The sequence below is a fragment of the Limulus polyphemus genome, unplaced genomic scaffold, assembly GCF_000517525.1.
Source record: "Limulus polyphemus unplaced genomic scaffold, Limulus_polyphemus-2.1.2 Scaffold3562, whole genome shotgun sequence".
NCBI classification, from domain to species: Eukaryota; Metazoa; Arthropoda; class Merostomata; order Xiphosura; family Limulidae; genus Limulus; species Limulus polyphemus.
Window position 1 is genome coordinate 95,431 of NW_013669172.1, and position 9,227 is coordinate 104,657.

The window sequence follows — 9,227 nt, forward strand, 5'->3', positions numbered from 1 at the left end:
TTTTAAGAACTTCAGTTTCTCAGTACTACATTTAAAACTGACATCAATATAAATATAATTAAACCCTCACGTACAGTCCTAGTGAAAGTCGTGAGGAGAGTACTTTTTATTTAAAATTGTGTTCTGTGATAAAGAAATGGTTGTTGCACATACCACAGTCTGAAACATGAATACCCAAAGCGTGAAATGTTTATGGATTTTTTTGTTTGTGGTACTATTCAATAGATGGCGTAGGCATTTTGGTTATATACATAGATACTGACATGAATCGCAAATTCGACACCACTGAACAAATGCATAATTAGAGTACTCTCATATTTCTGAAATGGTCTCACAAAAAGAGAACATCAAATAACCCTGTTATGATGTACTAGATATTTTGGAATAACAAATGGGAGGGTGTTAGTACATTTTTGTGACTTCGTCATTTACAAGAAATAATGAAATACCAAAAACTGCAATTTACAGCGATCGACCCCTAATTCTTATTGAATTAATCATAGGGATTTTACTGCTACAAGGTTTGAAAACTGATCATATTTAGGGAAGCTTTTAATTTCTATGAAGAATTATCCTGCAATTGATATAAAACATATTAAAGAATTCTAGTGTCATTAAACATAATGTATCGTAGACAGTTGGTGACTGTTACAAGTGAAATAATTGCTATTAATAACTCAGTGTTAAACGTTTAAATTTATGAATTTAGTTACAGTAAACAGATAAAAATATATAGTATTTTATCTAAAAACATTCGGCTCTATATGTTCGATTATTACTATCGCCATCTATTGACAAATATATAATATAATTCAGTTAGCATACCTATTCATTACGAAATATTTTTGTCAAACTTAATACTATTTCTTGTCACACAAGTAACAGATTATATAATTATTTACTATCCTTTTTTAGTTGTTTGCTGCCAAAAAATCAACACTTGCATAAACCAACTTTTTTTTAGAGCAAAGCCACATTGTGCTATCTGCTGTGTCCACTGCGGGGAATCGAACCACGGAGTTTAGCATTATAAGTCCATAAGCTTACCACTCTCCCACCAGAGGACGATTTAAAGATACATGCTAAAACATTAAAAATCTTGTGTTGAAATAAATTAAATACAACTAGAGATATTCCTTCACGTGTATGTAACAGAAAGGTTCTAATAAATACATATGTATATATAAATCTTACTATTTCACAGTTTGTCGAGCTGCATTTCATGTATATTGATTCATAATCCGCTGTATTACTGACTGAACAAAATGTTAAAACTGGAGTTAAAAGCTACAAATTTTAATTACATTGTAAATAGGATTGATAATATCTTTCTCTTACATATAACTGTAACATTTTTTACTTCCGCGGGTCTAAAGATAGTCTGTAGACAGCGCTGTGTTTACAAGTGACTTCTATTCTAAACATTCGTAAATAAAACTTCAAATGCTCCACAAAGAAATGCCAAAATGAAATACTTACCTGTGTTTTATTAGATATTTGTTTGAAGCGATCTGTTTTGTGACAGCACGTGATTAAACTTGTTGTTTTATGGATGAGTTAAACTGAATGGCTGTAAAGTAGGTAAACAGGATGTCTATAAAGTTGGTAAACAGGATGGCTAAGGAGTTAAACTGGATGTCTATAAAGCAGGTAAATAGGATGGCTAAGGGATTAAACTGGATGTCTATAAAGTAGTTAAACAAGATGGCTATGAAGCAGTTAAACTGAATGGCTAACTTACGAAATGAATTCATTTTTTGTTTGTTGTTTAAACTTAAAGCAGCACAATAGACTAACTGTACAGTGGCCACCACAGGTATTGAACGCTGAATTTTATCATTATAAGTCCTCAAGTAGCTAAAATACCTAATCAGATTACCAAAAAAGAAATTAATATGTTGACAACGCGACACTTCGTAATAACAACTACAGTTATTATATATTAAATATACAGTAAAAAAACAACAACAAAAATATGATGTACAGTAACTTTCTCATCAATTTTAGAGTAAAGTATGAAAGGTTATTTCTAAATGTTTCCTTTTCTTTCTATAAACGATGATTTTCTGAATTAAGTACAAATTGTTACGACAATGTTATGCTGAAACCTCCCAGAGGCTCAGCAGTAAAGTCTGAAGGTTTATAACGCTGAAAACCAGGTTGCGATACCCATAGTAGGCACAGCACAGATAACCCATTCTGTAGCTTTGCGCTTATAAACAAACTGAAACACCTCTGTGAGATAATGAAAGTTTTAGGTTTTCGTCCGTTTCTCAGCTTTTTCACCTCAAGATGAAATAGGACACGGGTCCGGCATGGCCAGGTAGTTAGGGGTGCTCGACGTGCAATCTGCGGGTCGCGGGTTCGAATCCCCGTCACACCAAACATGCTCGCCCTTTCAGTCGTGGGGGCATTACAACGAGAGGGATGAATCCCACTATTCCTTGGTAAAAGAGTAGCCCAAGAGTTGCGGTGGGTGGTGATGACTAGCTGCCTCTAGTCTTACACTGCTAAATTAGGGACGGCTAGCGCAGATAGCCCTCGTGTAGCTTTGCGCGAAATTCAAAACAAACAAACAGAAATAGGACTCTGGGTTCTTACTACTTCTCAAGTTTTAAAATTCTAAATGAGTGACATATTGCTTCATTCTAGCGATTGTTCAAGTTTTTAATTCTAAATAAGTCGTAATTTGTATACAATTAAATTTGAAAGGTGACCATCACCCGTTGATTTTATTTTACCTTCAGTACTATTCCTTCAATCAAATTTTAAGTACATAATGAATAAAAACCACCGATTTTTAATAACAACCAAGGGTTAAAAAGAAAATAGAAAACCTTCTTTACTTGAAAATATCACAAACATTTTTTTATTTCACAAGAAAAAATTTATTCCTTCAATTTCTCAAAACTGGTGTACACAAATAATAATGTAAAATACTCAGATTGTGCAAGACTTCAAACCGTAAGACTTTACGTTCCTCAAGCGGCCTTTGTGCTCCTTACCTTCTCTGTAAAAAAACATCAAAAGTACAAGTTATTAAATAGGAATTTCTTTTCCTGATAGATTCCATAAAATAGAGGCAACCATATTCTTATCAAAAACAAACTTCAAATAAATATAGATCAAAAAAGTTAGTTAACTAGTACACAACACAAGCGTGGGAAAATAAAAAGACAAATTATTCTGTTATTTCCTCTTTCATCCATTTCAAAAGTTGAGCGATTTCACAGTATCCAACAACTACTCTGCAGGTTTTTACATGTTCTGTAAATATCCTCAGGTATAATATACAAGTTTATTTGTTGAATCTCGCGCGAAGTGATAGAATAGAGAGAAGAGAGCTAGTCAACGCCACCCACCGCCAACGCTTGAGCTGCTCTTTACCAACAACTAGTGGAACTGACCGTCACATTATAACGAGCACACGGCTGAAAGAATGAGCGTGTTCGGTGACAGGATTCGAACCCGCAGACTGCGAGTCGAGTGCCCTAACCACCTGGCCAATATTCAAGGTAAGCTCTCGAAATTTGATATTCTGACCACAAACCATTCTACAATACATAAATATCAAGCGACCTGTTTTGCAATATCTAATGCCCCCAGTGGCACAGTGGTATGTCTGCAGACTTACAACGCTAGAAAACGGGTTTCGATACCCGAGGTGGGCAGAGCACAGATAGTCCATTGTGTAGCTTTGCGCCTAACTTCAAAACAGACAAGCAATATCTATATTCTTTCTCGGACAAACATAAAAACAAAAAACCTAAACACATTGTTCTAGTGACAAATGTCGGCGAAGCTTATCATCATGATTGAAAGAGCTTTGGTTTTAGTGAGAGAATACAGAAACAGGTTACATTGAACTAAGTTCGGAGGTATTATCAGTTAGCCTTCACTGATGATGAAATCTCAAACACGATAATTTTAGGATTTTTTAGTTTTATTTTCAGCACGGTTTTAAATATATGTTACATTATAAGCACCAAAACTCTTTTTTTTTATACGACATTTAATATCTACAAGCTATGAAGTTTCTTAACCACAGCGAATGAATACAGAGACTAATTTCTTACATTTTCTTCTAAGCAGGAACACAGCTATAACCACCAGCAAATGCAAACCCTCCTCCGTGACCACCTTTGTCAACAGACTTTTTCCCGTGGCATCTCATACCATTGACATAAAATACATTTCCTGTTGTGCCACGAGTGTTGGCAGGATATCTTCTGGCTTCGTTCTGCAAGGTACCTTGAATCCCATGCAGCGTTTCTAATGTTCAATAAAGTAAATGACATTATAGGCCTACTTCACACGTCACAAATACCACTTATACTGTTTCATTTTTATAGCTGGACATTTTTAAAATTGTTATAATATACTTATATTATATTATCTCTAAACAAGTTGAAAGAAACACACTCTATTAGTACCAATTTAATAGTCCTGTTTCTGGAGAGAAGTGGGTGAACATTCTTCTAGTACCAATCTAAGAGCTCTATTTATAAAGAAAAATTAGTACCTTCTGGTACCAATCCCGCAACGCTGTTTCTAAAAGAAAACTGGTGAACATTTCTCTGGTAAAATCTAACACCCTGTTTTTGAGGGGGGGGATGTGATGTCGTTATTATCATAGTTTATCATTCGCTTAAAAAAATGTTTGTATCATTTTTAATATCTTTTTCCAACTCGTATATTTTTATTTCAATTGATCATAATAAAACTCTTTTTAATTATATATTTTTTATATTATACATACCTTGGATACCTCCCGCCACTCTTCTGCCATAAGCTGCAAAATCAGGTAAGTTGAAACCAAAACCACCAATTCCACCAGGAATAAAGGAATTCAGGAAATCGATACCTGGGACACCACGCTTTAAGCGATGTTTGGAAGTTGGAGAAGCTCCAGTCATAAAGAAGGCCAGAACAAATAAAAACAAGAACAGTATTTGTGTTTTCATGACTCCTCTGATCCGCTTGCTTACTTCTGGGAATAATTGGATATTGAACTGTTTTAAAACTAGAATTACAAAAAAAAACTAAGTCACGCAGCTATAGTAATAACTACAATATTAGCCAGAAAGTTTTTAAAGTGTGCAACTGAATATTAAAAGATGGGGAAAAAGCTTTAAGTTACAGATAATTACACTAATTTTCAAAGTAGGTTGTAACATTAAAAGTAAAAGCTAAGTATACAATTGTAACCCTATTTTTTGTTTTCTTAACGATGCGTTCTGAAAAGCTGTTCCATGTGATAAGTTACATTAAAACAAGTCGTAAAAATGGACTTCCAGAGAAAAATAAAGTTATTGATTCTGTGAAATAATTCCACCTTATAAAGGATTTTGTTTAGCATTTTAATCTTATGCTATATGCTTGGAACACATTTCAAGTTTATCACATGAAAAAAACACAAAAAACGAGGAAATTTAACACTTTCCACAGATGAACCTAGCTTCATTTGGGACAAAGACCCTGATCCACGAGGAAAATATACAGATTCACCTGTCGAAAACTTTGGGGTTTTATCGGTTTTGGTTTTTGAAAATGCTTCATCAGTCTTCTTTATGTTGTTGTCGTTGTTGTTTTCGATTCACCAATATTTTGTATCCTACGTTTTTTACTTTCGATTCAACAATATTTTGTATCCTACGTTTTTTACTTTTGATTCAACAATATTTTGTATCCTACGTTTTTTACTTTTGATTCACCAATATTTTGTATCCTACGTTTTTTACTTTCGATTCAACAATATTTTGTATCCTACGTTTTTACTTTCCTAGTTGTCACACACACTGTAAACACAGCCACATAAAGTACAGTTAACCATAGCAACGAAGCATTGTAACATTGAGCACATTTTATTATATCCTTTCAGTTCTAGAAGTGTCTCTAACATATATCTAACATGTAAATCTCTTAACAGAACTTTCACAATAACAAATAATTAACAAATCCAGAAATCGGATGGAAAACACAATCTATATATATTATAGGTCGTCGTAGATTTACAGATTTAAAAGAAAATCAGATAACATAAAGTAGGGTTATAAATTATGCCTAAAAATCTTTTAAAAAGTAGTTTTCTTAATGATATTTTCTATGCCCTGTTTTTAACATACTTGTAAATTTATAATATAATGCATAGATACTTACGCGATAAACACCTAATTCACGACTGTTTCGCATCTATCACTAATCTTGAATAACCTACTTTGATGGAGTCTGTTCGAATACTAACTGTGTGTTTTCCCTACCGTTTATATAAACGCTTTGTGTTAATTGTACGTCTACCTGGTCACGCTTCAGAACTCTAGCTCATCAGTTTTACATGGTGGACTGAGCTTTTTCTGAAGCAGACTCACATCAACTTTCACTGTTATGTTAATGTATCAGGTTTTAAAAAAAGTGTTATGTAGTGTACTTGCGCAATTTCCTGACAGATGTGACCTTCAGAAAAAACCCTACCTCATTACGTCCGCGGTGTCAAGATAGGTAGCCAACCAAACGTTTGTCGCTTAAGCCTTAGTCTTGTGATGACCCGGGTTTTCCCTGATAATAAATAAAATCATAAGACAATGAAAAATACCACCACTCCACCCCTATTCGAATCTCGGTTGTAAACACAAGTATGAATCTTTCATAGTGCGAAAAAGCGCAGCCTGACAATAATGGTATGGTCATGATCATATCCTTCTGAATAATTATTTTTTTCTTTTGAGATTAAGAAAGCAAAAACATATTTTAATTCTTTGTCATACCAAGTCTGAAGTGTTATTTAATTTAATAAACCAAATAGGACACTCGCCACTAGCCCCTCCCCTCCCCAGTGGCACAGCGGTATGTGTGCGGACTTACAACGATAGAATCCGGGTTTCGATACCCGTGGTGGGCAGATCATAGATAGCCCATTGTGTAGCTTTGGCTTAATTACAAAACAAACAAACACTCGCCCCTAAAGACGAACATTCAAATTTGCCGTGGAATGTAAAACTAAATTTAATTAAAATGTTTGATATTTAACAATATTGTCGAGATTTGGAGGATCGTAGTTGTAACTTGTATTTTTCCCTATTTCATCATTATCGCACTCATAATGTAACAAACAGTATTAACCCTCAACTTACAGACTTGTTGTTATACTGTTACGTCTCCGTTCGTTAATTAACTTTCCGTAACTTCGTTCCGACGAAACTTTAGCGACACAAATCCTTACTTAATAAAACTGGTTTATTCTTTCCGAATACAACTTTACGATACACTTATTTTCAACAATCGCGCTAAAACAAACGCTATATCAACGAACGTCAACAATACTTCTGACCGCAGTTCAATTACTCACTATCTACACACACACTCCATTACCGCCACGTTGTCACCCTCTTTTATATACAAGACTACCCTATATCTAGTAAATACTAGAGCATTCGCCAAGGTACAGGATAGTTCTAGAAAATAGGTGGCGCCACACCAGTCACTTGACCTCGATGACGCAACAATACCATTCACATAGTACCAGTGGAGTTCACTTGTCATTATAATATTGAGAAAGTTTTGTTTCTTGTTACAACACAACATTTATTGTAAAGAATTGACCAACAAGATTAGGTGGACTCACTCATCTACAAAACGCGTATGGTACCCCAGCTGTAGTTTATGATATCTACTGCAATACTGATGCCATTTCGTTGTCGTAGAAAGGAATTTTTTGACCATTGCCAAATTTCCATTTCTTTCTCTTTTTTTTGGGGGGGGGGATACCCTGAAAAATGTTGAAAATTAAATGATAAAAGATTGAATCTTAAGCCATTTTAAGTACAAATACTCCATACACACAACGTAATGTATTGAATTAAAATAAGTAATACGTAAGCTGTAGCTATACATGCCATTTAAAAGTGGTCAGGCCATGGCCTGACTGGCCTTATCACTTCCTACAGACCCTGTATTTGTGTTTACATTTTTTAGAATTTTGTAACCCAAAATGTCGTGTATCCACAAGGAATTCAATTGGGACATATATATTTCAGAAAAATGTGTTTAACAAAAACTGATAACCTCAGTCATAGGCGGCTCCAGAGCCTATAGATGTAGTATGTAGGCACACCATACGTTATCTACCTTCTTATATTAACGTATAAATTTTCAAAACTTTTCGTTTATTGTAAGTTTATGCAGTTTTCGCGTGACACATGGTCCAGAAAGCTATTAGATGACTTTGTTCTAGCTGCCTATATTACATTATTGCTCTCTTGATATACTACCTGCTGTACATGGGAGATATTACTGTGAAGCTGCACTCTGTGCAAGAAGGTCAACGACACTGCTATCTATGTCAAATGATATTTAAAGGTTGAATTAGAATGACCAGTTACGTGGCAGCGCTAGTCGTTGAGGATAAATCCGACGTTTCCCTTTAATGTAAGAAACTTAAACACTACATGGAATCCCAATTGAGTTAGTCGACGGGAATGCATCTTGGGGGGAAGAAGCTTTGTTGATGAATTTACAATTCCGGTAGCAAATGATCGTCGATGTCCAGAAAGAGTTTGTCCATTGATTTGAATAAAAACTGCTTTCATCGTGTCCAATCTGCGTATTCCTTTGCTTGAACTCATTTACCTCAGCGAAGTTCGGACTTCGTAATTTATCCCGACGATCCTCCCGTTATAAAGCAGACCTACTTAGTATTCTTTGAAGAAATAGTTTATCTGAAAACATCACATACCGACCGATACCTGTGATGGGCACAACACATATAGCCCATCGTGTACGTTTGTGGTTACAAATAAGAAAAACAAAAACTGAGGGTGTTGGTACCCCACTGATAAACCTATTATTAAACTCTTTATTCACTGTGGCTTAAGCTAAAACTGGCATGATTTCCAATTTCACAAAAAGGGTCATAAGCCATTTTAATTTGGTTGTTTTTAAGCACAAAACTACACAACTACTGTGTTCTATCCACCACGGATGTCAAAACCCAGATTTTAGCACCGTAAGCATGCAGATTTACCGCTGAGCCACTAGAGAGTGGCTGCTCTTTTAACACGGACAATTTGTGATATAATAGCATTCGTACCTTTCTGGCCCGGCATGGCCAGGTGGTTAGGGTCGCGGGTTCGAATCCCCGTCACATCAAACATGCTCGTCCTTTCAGCCGTGGGGGCGTTATAATGTGACGATCAATCCCACTAGTCGTTAGTAAAATAGTAGCCCAAGGG

General features: G+C 35.2%; 1 long non-coding RNA gene across 1 annotated transcript; it reads right to left on the reverse strand.

The window, feature by feature from the left end:
- Positions 1-2,853: 2,853 nt before the first annotated feature.
- LOC111088337 lies at positions 2,854-6,406 on the reverse strand. The gene is made up of 4 exons (XR_002612880.1): positions 6,160-6,406; positions 4,760-5,023; positions 4,077-4,272; positions 2,854-3,010 (listed from the first exon to the last, which is right to left on the reverse strand). It is a non-coding gene; the product is annotated as an uncharacterized LOC111088337 (long non-coding RNA).
- Between the last annotated feature and the right edge of the window lie 2,821 nt (positions 6,407-9,227).